This window comes from Ursus americanus, chromosome X, assembly GCF_024610735.1.
Source record: "Ursus americanus isolate L20-20 chromosome X, mUrsAme1.1.p, whole genome shotgun sequence".
In the NCBI taxonomy this organism is placed as follows: domain Eukaryota; kingdom Metazoa; phylum Chordata; class Mammalia; order Carnivora; family Ursidae; genus Ursus; species Ursus americanus.
Genome location: NC_142164.1, coordinates 1,894,025 through 1,910,000, shown reverse-complemented (window position 1 = coordinate 1,910,000; position 15,976 = coordinate 1,894,025). Strand labels below are relative to the sequence as shown.

The 15,976-nt window shown below is 41.7% G+C and overlaps 1 protein-coding gene across 1 annotated transcript in view; it reads right to left on the bottom strand.

The window, feature by feature from the left end:
* The window catches only part of LOC123786522 (paraneoplastic antigen Ma6F-like), a 159,904-nt gene that overhangs the window by 102,827 nt on the left and 41,101 nt on the right, over window positions 1-15,976 (bottom strand). The gene's annotated exons all lie outside the window — the stretch shown is intronic.

Below are 15,976 nucleotides of genomic sequence, written 5' to 3'. Positions count from 1 at the left end.
TTTGTTTTAGAGACCCGTGTATGTATCCTTGACTGTCCTGGCCTCCTGGTGTGTTGCCTGGGTAGTACAATAAATTGTATCGCGTTCTGCCTCGTGTTCCGCCGCTTCCTTTTTCGCCCAACATTGTGTCCTAACAGTATCACCTATACTATTCCGCGGAGCCGTACTGCTTTCATTTTCCCTGTTGTAGCATTCCACTCCTCAATTCATTCATCCGTTTCCTTGTCCATGGACATGTGGGTACTTTCCACTTCAGAGCTCTTAAAAGCGGTGACGCTAGGAATATTCTGATGTCTGGCATACGTGCAATTGAGTTTTGCAGCGTTTGACGGAGTCCGAGAGTTTAGAGGAGTTAATGACCTGTTTACAATCCCACCAGCAGGGCACAATGGTTCCTATTTCTCCACTTCCACGCCAACACTTGTTATTCCGGGGTTTTTTGTTTTTGTTTTGTTTTTGTATTTTGTTTGATAACAGGCATCCTAATGAGTGTAAAGTGCTGTCTCCTTGTGGTTTTGATTTGCATTTCGCTAGTGAGTACTCATGTCGAGCATCTTTTCACGTGCCTATTGGCCATTTGTATATTTCTTTGCAGAAATGTCTATTCAAGTCCTTTGCCCATTTTTTAATCAGTTTTTTTTTTCATTGTGGGTGAGTCGTAGGACCTTTTTATGTGTTCAGGATTTTAGTCTCTTATCAGATAGATTATTTGCAATTATTTTTAACCACTCCACGGATTGCCTGGGTGCTCTGTTGATAATGTCCTTTGATGCACAAACGTTTTAAATTTTGATGTTGTCAAATTTATCCATTTTTTTCTTGCCTCCTGGGCCTTTTAAAATGAAATTGTCTGAACGCTAAGGTCATAAATTTTTCTCCTATATCTTCTTAAAATTGTTTTAAGGTGTTACTTTGCATTTTTTATTCGTTGGTCACTTAAATTGACTTTTGTGCTTGCTGTCAGATAGTGATCTAATTGCTTCTTTCCTCCCATGAAAAAATAATTGTGCCATCCTCATTTATTGAATGACATGTGCTTTCCCCGCTATCAGCTGTGCCACGTCTGTCATATGCCAACTTTCTCTATGTCCCTGATTCTGCTTCTCTATCCTGATCCACCAGTCATTTTGTTTATCCTGTGCCAAAACCACAGCTTGTGGTAGAACGAAGATTCTAAGTCAGATCTGTCTAACTCTGAATCCTTGGATATTAGCTTACACTATGATGCCTAGGATCCTTCAGTAATTTCCTCAGAGCCTCCACAAGAGGGTCTACCCTACATATGAGGACCCTTAGCATCTTGCCTCCTTTGACTCCCCTTTTATCTTCTCCATCCTGAGCCTCTTGCAGTTTCCTCAAGCACACCATTGCTCTTTCCTGCCACTGGGCCTTTGAACACACTCAACCAACTTCTCTGTCAAGTCTTGGTTGACCCTCCTTCTTTTGCCTGCCACTATGACTTGTGCCGCCTCTCTCCTCTCACTGCACTATAATCCAGTCATCTGTGTGCTAATGAGACTATACTATTTTGCGTCATTTAAAATTGACCATGCGGGAAACCTGTATAATTCTACCAGCCAGATTTGGAACTTACAGTTCTTACTGGTCACTGTTCGCCCATAAATAAAAACAACGTATCTGTGAGCTTTACTGCCCTTTGAAAGTATACATACCCATGACTCATTTAATTATCTTAATAGCCCTCTGGAAGATGAATTAGTGTAAGGCCAGTTTGTAATTTAAGAGCACGAGGTTCAAAGAGTACAAATGATTACCCAAGTTTGCAGAGCTGCACAGTAGAGCTAGGACCAGACCTTTGGTATTTTGACCCATTGCTCTCCCCTGGCCCTCGCCTGTCACTGTTTTGTGTCACTTTGCTGCTCTGGGAATAAACCACATCTTCAGCCGTAAATGATGATCTCTAGCAGTGTTTGTCTCTTCCAGTAATACAGAAAATGATTTGAAGAGTGTCACCGTAGACATGGAAAACCTTTACAGAGTTGTTGTTTTCGATGTAAATTTCAAAACAAGTTAATCGAGGAAGGTATTATCTTTGACATTTTGGAGTGCACCTAAACATTATGAAATGACAAACCCATTGCAGAGTTCGTACAGACCAGACCAGATGACAAGAAAAAGGGGCTATCCTCAGTAGAGCAAAGATCAGTTGGTTCAACAACTACTTTCAGGTTCCAAATTTTCAGGGACATTCTGATTCTTTATGGCTGGCACGAGGACGGGAATCTGAATTTGTGAAAAGCTCCCACAAGGGATTTGGATAAAGATAATGTAACATAGGTGCTGTGGCGGGCCCTGTATCTACCTAAGCATTCCCTCCTTCACCCTTTCATCTTTACTAACAGAACCTTGACCCTGTTGCATATTAGAGGTGTGCACACAGCCCAGTCCAGCTCCTGGGCTGGCCATGATACTTGCCCCAGATGACACTCGTGGCATTCCTAGGAAAGCTTCATGAACTGGAAAGACGCAGCTGGTTTCCCCCTTTGATCTTTCCCCTTTGTCTTGCCAGCAATACAGATACAAGGCCTGTGTCCTTGGAGACAAAAGCCACAGTTAAGGATAGAGGGACAAGAAGAAGGAAGATCCTGGCTCCTTGAGCTGTAGTACCAGCCCTGAATTATGCAGTCCTACCTGTGTGTTACCTGGAATAAAGGGATTTATTTGTTTGAGCCACTATTCAAAATGCAGTAAAATGCAAATCATAATGATAGAGCAGTACGTACCTAAAATTTGTTTTTACCCAACTTGTGTCGGGTGTGGTAGACTATTACCGTAACACTTAAACCCAAACACGTATAATGACTCAAAACTACTTCATTTATTTCTCCTGTAACATTTTCGGGAAAGTGAATATGTCCTCCTGGTGGGCATTATCCATGCACTTCTACAGAGACCCAGCCTGTCAGAAAGTCTGCCACGTCCAACATGTGGCTTCCATGTTTGCCCCGGAGGTGGCCTCCTTTGCAGTTTGCTAGAAGGGGAAAAGAGTAGAGGGGTGCACCTGGTACGAGGTTTTTTACGAGTTAGGCCTGGCAGTGGCACACATCATTTCCGCTGACATCCCATTGCCTAGATCTCAGTCACACAGTCACATCTAACAGCAAGGAAAGCTGGGAAATGAGGCCTAGATGGGGGCCCAGGAAGAAGAGGAGCGCAAGGATTTAGGTGGCGAGCTGGAAGTCCCTGTAACCTGTGCCTTTCTAAAATTAATGTAAAACTTGACTACATTGGGTTTTCTTAAAGGGAAACTCACAAAAATGCTCAAAGCACGAACTGAAAGTCCAGCATGAAATTAAACGAGGCCGTCCCACTTATGGACTGTGAGACACTGAGCTAATCTCTCGACTTCCCTAAGCCTCGCTGACTTTCTTACTATCTTAAAGGCATAACGATAGTATTTGTCTCATAATATTTTGGATGAAATTAAGTGAAATAATGCATAAAAACCCTTATGGGCACTCAATAATATAAAGCAAGCACTCAAATATTAATAACAGTATAATGATATCAATGTTCATAATTAATTCTATATAATTGCGATTATGTTATAATAATTATTATATTGCCATTATTATGGTCGTTTTTTTAGTCACTGGTACACAATTTCCTGAATATCAAACTTTGAATGCAAACTAGTGCCTGCTATATATTTCAAAGCAGAAAAAAACGAATATTTTCATCATCAGGATTAAATATAACGTTTCATTAACAAACGTGGATTTGGAACGGGAAATGTATATTTCAAGTATATGAATTATTCAGGGTATGTCAAATGTCAGAAGGGCATTCTTATTCTTTAAGGCAGTATTTCTGCAAAAAAAGTCAGAGAAGACAACAGAAGTTTGAATAAAAGCAAAAAAAACTCTGTGCAGTCTGGTTGACCCCTCTCTTCTTTTTTTCCCCTTCCATTCTCTCTGTTCTCCTTTGGCCTCCATAACTGCATACTCTCCTGTTATCCCCTTTCATTCTGGCAACTTCTTACTACCATTGCTAGCTCCTTCTTTTCTTTTCCTTTCTTTTCTTTTTAAAAAAGATTTTATTTAGTTGTCAGAGAGAGAGAGAGAGAGAGCACAAGCAGGGGGAGCGGTAGGCAGAGGGAGAAACAGGCTCCCTGCTGAGCAAGGAGCCCGACGTGGGACTCGATCCCAGGACCCTGGGATCATGACCTGAGCCAAAGGCAGACGCTTAACCGACTGAGTCACCCAGGCATCCCAGAGCTCCATTTTTTCAAATGAGCCCTCCCATGATGGCGTTCCTCAGGACTTGGTTTTACTTGGTTCTTTTCTCAATTTATACCCTTTCCCTAAATGTCCCCATATTTGTCCATGGTTTCAATGACCATTTACATCAGAGTTTCTCAAAGTGTGGTGCATGGGATCACCTGTATCAGAATCACAGAAAGAAGAGTGTTAAAGTCCAGATTCCTTGGATCACTCCAAGGCCTGCCCAATCAGTTAGGTGGGTGGGCACTGGGAATCTGCATTTTAAATAAATTCTCCAGGCTGCTCTCAGCCCCACTGAAGTTGGAACCACTGTATTTGTCAAGGAGGACCTGACTGTCATTAACAATGGCAGCTCAACATCTCCATCTGGTGGCTTCCTAACACCACTGTCTTTGTTTTGCAAATGCAGTCCATGGATGTTAGAAAACTATTAAAAATCTGAAAAACAGGAAAGAAATAGGAAAAAGGACATTAGTGGAGTATCTGCTCCATGAATAACCAAGATTGAGTTATAACATCTTTTGACTTTTCTAACACCAAACTTGAATTTGTCTGTATTAAACTTTTAAGGGGAAATCAAATTGATGCATCTCAGTTGTCATCCGACTACACAAAAACACAGGTACTGGATGACTCCTATCTATAGATCATTACAACACGTTTTGATTTCTTACAGTGGTGCCAGGAGGATTTCATGAATTTTCAAGTTATCCTTCCAGAGGTTAGCTGATAAAGAACATTGCACTTTCCAAAACAATTTAATACAGAGCACTCTTAGTTAACTTAAGTTCTACTGTTAAGTCTTTCTTCTAATTTCTATACTTAGCAATAAGTATTCATGGTAGAATAATTTTTACAAAAGATAAAATTTACAGAGGAAATGAAATTCATACTTCATGCCACCACTGAGGCAAACTACACAGTTTGAAATTGGGGGTTACAATCTGCTTCCGTCCTTCTCCCTTCCTCTCCCCCCCCCATATCTTTCCTTTTAACATTTCACTTTTTTGTACGTCCCTTAATTTGCTACGAGCTCTGGGTCCCCCCCCGCCCTGTTTTTAATCACACATTTTACTTCTTTCATCTAAGATTTGGAGGCAAGGCTTCAATATTTCATTCAGGCCAATCCCGCTTTCACACAGACTACTTCAAGTTAACAGGTTAATGCTAAGCCAGTGACTTATGTTTTACTTCTAATTCCCTTCCTTATACTGCTCAGCATTTCCATTGGCTCTTGTAAGCACACCAATGTATTGGGTGAGGGATAACTGATGATGACCGTCCAGTGGGATGGGAGGAGGGGTAAGGATAGTCTCTTCAACAAGTGCCTCTGGAACGATGGTATATCCACAGACAAATGAATGAAGTTGGGCACTGTAGTCACACCATACACAGAAAGCCTAAATATAAGAGCTGAAATTATAAAACTCATAGAATAAAACGCAGTAGTAAACCTTCGTGACCTTGGGTTTCTTAAATATTAGACCAAAAGCAACAAAAGAAAAAAATAGGTAAGTTGGTCTTGATCAAAATGAAAATCTTTTTGCATTAGAAGACACTACTGAGAGAGAGAGAGAAAAGATATCCTACAAGATGGGAGAAAACATTGGCAAATCAAATGTCTGGGGAGAGTCTAGTAACCAGATTATATAAAGAACCCTTACAACTCTGACCAAATGACAAAGCAAACAATAAAAATGGGAAAGGGATCTGAATACATATTTCTGCAAGGAAGATATACAAATGGCCATCAGTCACATGATAATATGCTCAACATTATTAGTCATCAGGAATTGCAAATCAAAACCTAACAATAGCTGTTAACACCCATTAGGGTGTCTAACATTAGGGGGAAAATAACAAATTGCTGTTGAGAATGTGGGGAAGTTGGAAGCCTTATACACTGCTGGTGGGAATTTAAAATGGTACAGACGCTGTTAAAAACAGTGTGGTGAGGGGTGCCCAGGTGGCGCAGTTGGTTAAGCATCTGCCTTTGGCTCAGGTCATGATCTTGGGGTCCTGGGATCCAGCCCCGTGGTGGGCTCCCTACTCGGCGGGGAGCCTGCTTCTCCCTGTCCCTGTCTCTCTCTCTCTCTCTCTCTGCATCTCCCCCCGCTTGTGCTCGTGCTCTCTCTCTCTCTGTCAAATAAATAAATAAAGTCTTTAAAAGAAATAAAAAGAAATAAAAACAGTTTGGTGGTTCCTCAAAAGCTTAAACATATAATTAGCATATGGTGCAGTAGAGATATCCCCACCCCACCCCCCAAATTGAAACAGGCATTCAAAAAACGCATGAACGTGTATGTTCATAGTAGCACTATTCAAAACAGCCAAAAGTGGGAGCCACCCAATTTTTTATCAACAGAGGAATGGGGGATAAACATAAGGTGGAATAAACAGAATATTATGCAGACATAAAAGGGAATGTTGCCATGTAGTTGAACTTTAAAATCATTATTCTATGTATAATAAGCCACACACAAAAGGTTACGTATTGTGTGATTCTGTTCATATGAAATATTCAGAATAAGCCAAGCCATAAAGACAGAAAGTAGATTTGTGGTTGCCAGGGGTTGGGGGCAGGTGGGAGTGAGGAGTGACTGGGTATAAGATGGGTATAAGATTTCCCTTAGAACTTATGAAAATGTTTTGTTAAGAAGATAGAGGTGGCGGTTTTGCAACATTGCAAATTCACTTAATGCCACTGGATGGTATACTTTAAAATGTTATGTGAATTTCAATTCAATAAAAATATTTTAATTAAAGATAATGCTCCTTAGACCACTGTAATAAAATGTTGAAGTATCTTGAAAACAAAACAAAACGTAACCACTCCCATTTTAATGTATTCATTTAAAAATAATATTAAGCCCGTTAATGCTTACATGTAAATATGCTTTATGAAAAAAATTACTACATTTTGGAAAACAAACAAAAGTGTTAAAAGTATGGCATTGTTTTACAGTTTTGCAAATCTATTTAACACCTACCTGAATAGGAAAGACCTGGATTTTCTCACCTGCTTCTTCACTTCATCTCTTACAATCTGTTGTTTCAAGGGAAAGGCAACCAAGCAATCCAGATTCACTGATACCGAGTAGGGAGAAGAAGACCTCGCTGGTCCTCCAGAGGGTTCTCAGGGACCACCCCCCAGGTCTCCCAGAATGACCACTGGGCACTGCCGAAGCCTACTGTTCCTTCATGAAGTTTAATCAACCCTTTGAGAGCAGATACACTATTAGCTGATTTGAAAAAAATGGAGACTTAGGGAACAGAGATGTTAGGGCGCAACGTGAAAGTCACACAGCTGAGGAGAGGCAGAGCTGAGACTCAGACCTGCACCAGTCTTTCAGAAAGCATCTCAGATTTGAAAAGATCGACCATGGATGTACCCCACTATTTTCCCTCTCCAAAGCCTACATAGGCTACGTGGGGGGTCTTGATATCTCTCTCCCTCTTCTCTACACTAAGAACCTGGTGAAGGCCTTCATTCAGTTGGCACACAGTTATATGGAAGTCCAGCCTGCCCTTCTCTCTTGGATTGCATATAGAGTGGGAGGGCTTTGTCTTGCTCCAGAATCTGGGGTCCAGGGCTGTGCTGGGTCTGTCTGGAACCATCACCTCATGAGGGCTGATCTGGGGCATCACTTGCCAAATCAGCCTTCAGTGACATCATGTCGGTGGCCTGCAGTCGGCCATAATGGGAGTATTTATGTCATGGGAAATAGGAAAACCCTGGAAATTGGAACTGCACTCTCCCCCCCCCCAAAGACCTGTTTCCAGCACATCACTGCCCAGGACTGGCCACAGAAGAGTTGCCTGGAGCTCATTAACAGGAGGAAGAGCCGCATCACAGGGCAGCTCTGTCCCCTAATGTAAATGACTGTGAGAGAGGAAGTGTGTGCTGTGTGCCCTGATGATAGGAGCCCTATCGCTGAGCATAGTATTCATTGTCAGTGTGGTTGCAGCAGTACATGCTGAGCACGGATCCCAAATGTGAGAGGTTCATCTCTATCTCCCTATTGTCCTAGATCGAAGACATTTTGGGGAGTTGTCTCTCTTCTCAGGAACCACTGGTGTCCTGAAAACCCTGTCAATACATATTTGTCCAAGTGTAAACTCAGGGTCATTTGGTCCTGCCGCAACCTGAGTTTCTAGTTTGCCTTCCACTGACATCCATGTCCTATAGCCTCACACAGTTTCACCTCTTGGGTCATTTTAAATTGACCGAGAGTCCTTGGATCCCACCTACACAAACACACCTGTCCTCATGTGGCCCAGCAGGTTGAAAGGTGGTCCTTAACAGGACCTGGATCCTAAGTGGTGTGTGTGTGTGTGCGCGCGTGCACACGCACGCCTGCGTGTGAAGGGAAAACAGAAGCTGTTATCTTTCTACTTTATTTCCTCCATAATCCATTTTGCAAAAACCCCCCTGCCCTCAATGCCTTTTCTGAGAACATCGGGTACTGTCTCCAATATTTCATTCATTCATTCACTCACTCATCCATCCATCCATCCATTCATTCATTGGTTGGATTGGTCAGGGTGTAATTGACTGAGAGTGAGATCAATGCTCTGCATCTGAGGATGTATTAGTACTTCCTGGTTTCCATAGAAAGCTAACATCAGGGAGAACATTTTGATGACATTCTGGTTTCCATGACAACTGGGGTAAGCCATTCTTTCCTGGAGGCAGAAACATTTAACAAGGATATTTACAGACTGGAGAGATGGAGTAACTGTAGAATCATCGAGACTAGTCGGTGTCTGCTATCAATGTGAGTCATTGTGTGTGTGTGTGTGTGTGTGTGTGTGTGTGTGTGTGTGTGTGTGTATTGCTGGTGTGTGGTCTCTAGTTGGACATTAAGAGCTCTAATGCCTCCTGTTTTATAAGAGAGGATGGCAGCTCCTCTTGTGGGGGGCTAAGGTGATTGAATAACCTGTCACACCCCAGCCCCATTTTGCTGTCCTAAGGTGACACCATTGCACGAGGGCATTGTTACCTGAGTTCTTGAAAGCAGAGATCCCCAAATATTTCTCATCGTGTACCTCTGCTTAATGATTGTCCCATGAACCCTTAAAGATGTAAGTTTACTCATTTACACCTACTTATAGTAAAGTTATTCTGTGTACGATGTGAGAGAGAAAATTTGAAGTCAGCAAATGGGTAGGATTGGAAGATCTAATGTTACTCTGTGTAACCTAAGGGATAATATTGTGCTCACTCCGAGTAGGTGACACGCGCACGAACTAAGAAACATCTCTAAAAGACAAAGTCTGAGCCCGAGCTCTGAGGTCTCCTCCTCAGAGGACATGGCTTCTCAGAACCACCATGTCGTCCCTTGGTTTCTCCAGAATTGCAAGTGCCTACACTTCCTATCATGGCACTCTTGTCTCACTGTTCCTTTTTTTTTTTTTTCTTTTCTTTTCTTTTTTGGTCTCCAGATAATTCTGTCAAGTTCTCTCTGATTAAAATAATAAGAGAGTATTGCCTGTTAGTCATGTTTGTTTTTCGCTCTTTGCTTTTAAGGCCGTTCTTTTCCCTTTGGTTTCTAGAAGTTTTACTATGATGAGCCTAGACCTGTTTGTAAGTGTGTGTGTGTGTGTGTGTGTGTGTGTGTGTGTGTGTGTGTGTGTAGGGAGTGGGAAGGGAGGAAATGTATTATGCTTGCAGTTTGGCACATCGATATACCACCTGATATTTTTCTTTATTTTGGAATGTTGTTGGCTATTGTTTCTTCATACATTCAGCAGCCCTTCTCTCTTCTTGGACTGCAATACAATATCTCTTATGTGGTTAAATATATGCATTTTAATAATGAGTATTTCCTTTGATCCATGTAAACTATACCTCAAAGACGTTTCAACTCTATTCTCATTGCTTTCTATGCAATGGTGTGGTACCGTTTTGCTTGCCTCCTTTTTTATTCACTTACATCCAGTATTTCATTTCATATCTCCTTAGAATCGTTGTAAAGTAAGGTTTTGGTGACTATTTACACATAAATGTGTCCTCCCTGTAATATTTTAAAACATTTGAAAAATGATGATGTCTACCCTCATTCACCACACACTTCCATCCTTTTTCTTCTTCTCTTTTCAGTGGAACAATGCCATGACATTTCTGTGTACCATTCTAGACTTTTCTCTTGCATTTACACGTCTTTTGTATCCTAAGACGAAGTATATACCGTTGTTCTCCATGTGAATGTGTGCTTTACAAAGTAAAGCATATTATTTGTGCTTAATTGGTCTCTAGTTAGACTTTTTTGTTTGAATTTTTTTTCCTGAGTCAGTACATGAAGGTCTGCATCAGTCTTTGTGTTGGAGACATAACGTGCCCTTGTTGGCTTAGATTATAGGTTTGTTAATCTTTACCCATGGGTAGCAAGCATCTGGCTTACATCCAATGTTGTTGTGACATGCTACGATACAATGACTTATCTTGTGAACGAGGGCTCCTTTTTCTCCTTGTGCACAGCACAGGGAAATCAGTACGTTCTAAAATACACACCTCGTCCACTCGCCTGGGTATTAGTAACTATGGAGGTCTCACCTGCAGGAAAGAGGAGGCTGTCCTTGACTTTTTCAACCCTAATGCCGTGCATGATTTCATTAGTGTTATAGACGGTAGTGGAGGTCTCCCTGTGGCAGGTAATAGGGACTGGAGGGGTAACAGAGCATCTTTGGAAGAAAGTTGGCCTACTTGGTGGGACAAACCACCTAAGTTTGCTAAAGGCACGGGAGAGAAGTCACTCTAGTCTGAAAATAAGGCCTTGAGGGAAACCTTGACCTTTGTATAGTTCTTTGCTCAAGCACTCATGCTTCTACTTCTCTGAGTAGATAGCTCTTGATGGTGTGTGCCTGCAAGAGTAGCTGCTGTGGTTCCTTCTTTGTTAAGGAAAAATTGGGAGTCAGAGCTTGGCAATTTGAAGGTGTATGTGTATTTAGTGTTGTAGTTGATCACTTGTAGGTGAGAAGCAAAGCCTAATTTTTTCACTTCTTTGAAAAAACTGAGGGCAGTTCATGATTTTTCAGTTTGTAATATCTGCCGTTTGAATGTTTGTACAAAAATAGCCCACATTTCCAAGTAGGCATGACCTCTATGAATTTATGAAACTAGTGAACAACGTAAGGGAAAGGTTTGATGATATCAATTCCCATTCGGTTATCCTACAAATGGAACTCAAACCCAATGAAAGCTTAAAAACTTTTACATGTGAAAGTCCATGCTGAACTCATCTGGCACTGGAAAGGTGCAAAAATACACAAGAATGTATTTCCCTTTATAACTGAAATTATGTAAAATGTGCCTTTATAATAAAAAGGGGGGAACTGTCAACTTGTCCATTTATGGAAATACATGTTTTGGGGACAGTTTAAAGTCACAAAACCTACAGCTTAAAAGAAGCTCCAAAGGGGGGAGGGGAGCGGTGCCTGGGTGGCTCAGTCAGTGAAGCGTCTGTTTTCGGCTCAGCCATGATCCCAGAGTCCTGGGATCAAGCCCCTCGTCGGGCTCTCTGCTCAGTGGGGAGCCTGCTTCTCCCTCTGCCTCTTCCCCTTCCCCCCTACTTGTGCATTCTCTCTCTCTCTCTAAGAAATAAATAAAATCTTAAAAAGAAGAAGAAGAAGAAGAAGAAGTTCCAAGGGGTGCCTGAGTGGCTCAGCCGGTTGAGCGTCCCACTCTTGATTTTGGCTCACGTTGTGATATCAGAGTTGTGAGATTGAGCCCTGCGTCGGGCTCCACACCAGGCGTGGAGCCTGCTTAAGATTCTCTCTCTCCCTCTCCCTATGCCCCTCCCTCCCTTCTGCCTCTCAAACAAACAAACAAACAAACCCCCAAAAACCTCCAAAAAATAAGCAGTAATTGTAGGGAAGGAATGAGGGGGTGTTGGGGTAAAGATGAGAGAACTCCTGCCTCCGGGGAGTGGGGGTGTACAGGAGTCATATCAAGGAAAGTGCCCTTATTTGGAGACAACACCTTCAGAAGATTGTTTTCTTCTGTCTTTGGAAGTGATTACAGCTCTCACTGGGGAAAAGAGTTAAAGAATAAAGCTTCCAAAATAATTCTTCCAAAACTCATGGCCATTGATTGGAGAAATAAATATTCATTTCCGTCAAGTTCTTTCATTTCTTAACCAAAGAGCAAATGGAATAGAACAAAAGTTATACCAGGACTTAAAAGTTGAAGCTGGTCCATCTGAGGGTTCTATTTCTTGATGGGTCTGGAACTGATTGTGAAGTTATAGATTGTGGAGTTGCTATTTATACCACTCCCCTTCTGGTTTTTTTTTTTTTTAAGATTTTTATTATTTGTCAGAGAGAGAGAGCGCACAAGCAGGGGGAGGGGCAGAGGGAGAGGGAGAAGCAGGCTCCCCACTGAGCAAGGGGCCCAGACGCAGGACTCAATCCCAGGACCCTGGGATCATGACCTGAGCCGAAGGCAGACGCTTAACTGACTGAGCCACCCAGGCGTCCCTCCCCCCTTCTGTTTTATTCTATTTATTTTCACTGGGCAGGCATGTTTGATATAACTGTAAACTAAAATTCTGGATATATTTTCATATCCAAGCCCTCTCAGGATTGGGGGTTACTTTAAAAGTTACTTTAGTGTCATTCAAGGTTCTATTTTTAATACATTCCTCCTGGTGTGCAAAAGAGGATCAACATTTATATATCATTATCTCTATCTGTCATCTGTCTGTCTATACACCCACCTGTATACATCGTTAGAGGGAAAGAAGAGAGCTGTGCTCCTGTTAGTACGAAAGATTAAAAGAAAATCATCTGCAATATTATGTACCAACCCTTAACGGAAGCTATTTGGACAATGGGCCAAAGCATATGGTGAGAGGGACATGTAGGATTTAATATTTTCATTTAACACCCTTCCCTTCTGATTGCCTCTCTCAAGGATGCATTGCTTTGGGTAATCGGAAAAATAACTGCCATTGATATTTTGGTTGCCCGCTGAAAGTTACTCCATTAGAGTGTTTCATAGTTGAACAGATGTACACAAATGTGAATAGGAGAGAATTTTCAAATAGGTGGTATGGTTTTTAAAACCCTTTTTAATATCCTACAGAAAATACGTATAAACAGAATAAAAAATGCTGGAGTCTATGGACCCATGTATTTGCAGTTAGCATTCCTCCTAGGTGATCAGATGACTGATGCTTAACATTTTTCCTACTTTATAACTTTAAACAACATTTTGGATTTTCCATGTGTGTTTTCAAAATAAGGAACTGAAAGGAGCTGAAAATAACATCTGCACTGGAAGCAGAAACATCTGCTTGCGTGTGTAGAGCAGAAAGCATGGATTATATGCATCAATACCAGGCATCCTGGGTCTCTAACGTCATCACTCTGAGTGTGTGTATATCTGTGTGTGTGTGTGTGTGTGTGTGTGTGTGTGTGTGTGTGTGTGTGTGTCTTGGGGATGGGTAGCTATCTGGTTGGAGTTGAGGTGACTCAGGCACTCCTGTTCTGTATGAGGGGCTGGCAGGTCCTGCTGCAGAGAGGCTGCAGTTGGCTGAGTCACCTGTTTTTCCTTCTCCCTTTTGTCCTGTCTGTGTCCTCACATGACACCTGTGTTCTGAGCGCCAGCACACTGAGTTCTCTAAAGCAAAGGACACAATACCTGCATGATCATACACTCTGGAAAGAAAAAGTTTGTGCGGGCTATGCCCAAAGTACGTATAGTTAATCATCATACATTATTCCATATTATACCTATGAGTATGTGTGAACAAAGTTGTGCATACATGCATTTATTAGGGAAATAATATTCTGTATTATGAAACTTCCCATTTGAAACTGATAATGGATGAGCTAAAATCTGTGAGCGAATTATAACACATATTTGAACAGTGTATACAGAAAAGTAGAACCCATTAACAGGGTATTTCTTTGGGGAGTGGGGAGAGGGATTGAGAGAACAATTGCGTTTTCTGCATTACACACATCTGAATGTTTAAAATGTATTTAAATAAAGTTTTTAAATGTCAGAGAAACCACATTGTAAAGAGATTCACAAAAATGATGCAAAAAATCAGCATTCACCTGTAACGGTGATCAAATATGCTCTTGAGTGAAGAAATGTAGTCCTAGGTAATATGTGCAGGCGTGTTCCTATGGACGCATGGGAAATGTGTGACAAGCCCATATACCATCATATTGACAGTAAGCATCTATGATGTATTGCCTCCTGTATATAACTCTTTACCCATTTTATGTTCTCCACAAACCCATTTAATGTTACTTGAGAAACACCAAAACACAGTTACATTATAGACCCCATTTTTGTTACACACACACACACACACACACACACACACACACACACACATACACAAGCTGCTACTATTAAATCAATGCATCCAAGACAGACAAAAGGACTGTTATGAAAGCAGTAGTTCCCACGGTTCTGAAATAGGAGGACTAGCCTAAACTAACCAGCTTAATGTGGAAATATTTTTGAAATGCAAAAGCAGGAGGCAGATAGACATGTCTACATTATAAATGAGATTTAACTAACATTTCTGTTTCAGAATGGCCTGCATTCCAGAGTTGAGGAAGGGAAAATGATGAATCCATCCCCATTTTGTTGGCTTAATTTCCCATCTGCTTTTCTGATTTTCTAGATTAACATTAGAGGGACGTAGTAGGTCCTGGGTATCTACATTTGATGTCGTTTGATCCCTGGAAGGACAGTGCACTTCAGAAGCACAGAGCAGAGTAAAGGGTCTGCCGGACAAGCAGTTAGAGTGTGTGAATCAACAGATGCAGCTCACAGAAACTCGCCTCCCCAGATCTACGTGGTGTTCTGTAAGACGTTCTTATTTTACTAAACATTTCATTTGCAGTCGTTTCATGTTGACATTTGGAGTGTGGTTTATTTTGCTCCTCGCTCTACGGCCACTTCTTTACACAAATTTGTGCTGGGGGCACGGGGAACAGCCTTTTAAACTGCCATAGAGAAATGAAAAAGTGCAGGTCACACCCAATGGCCCATGCCTGCAGCAATCCTTATGAAGGATGGTACCAGTAACCACCATGATGACCTTCGCGAGCCTCTGGATTCTAAGTTCATGCTCTTAGCACAACATTGTGCTGACATTCAGTGTCTGTAGGCTGGAAATCGCCTCTGGCTTCCTTGGGTGCACAGGGTGGCATTAGCAGCCCCAGAAAATAAAAACTGAAGCATTCCCCCAGGATGAGCCCCAGGGAGCACAAAGGGCACAGAATGTCCAATAACACAAATGAGATCTGGAAAATGACACCCACCTCCCCATACAGATTCTCTTTAATACGCAGTAGTAACAAGCAGGGCAAGAAGTTGGATTTGGAGGGTTATAAAACTCCTCTGGTATCTTTTGTATTTTCCCCCGATACTTGCCATGTATTTACCCCCTGCCTGATACACACTCTTCATATTTCTTTGTTTTATCTCTTATCAGTTCTCATTGACCAATGTTCTTCCACTTTCACAAAACGAATTTTTTTCTCCTAATACTTTTCCTCTTTTCCTTTTCCACATTCCAGTATTCTCCAGCATAGTCCATTCAAAACACAAGTTCCAGCGACCCTGGGAGATTCAGGTGAAGAAGGACGGGCCACACAAACTGTAAACCCTTTGTGGTCCTAGGCCAAAAAGGTGTGGTGAAGAACATTGTTTTAGGGAAGACCTGCCGTGCCGGTGGATGTGATGGCTAGACCTCTCGACCTCT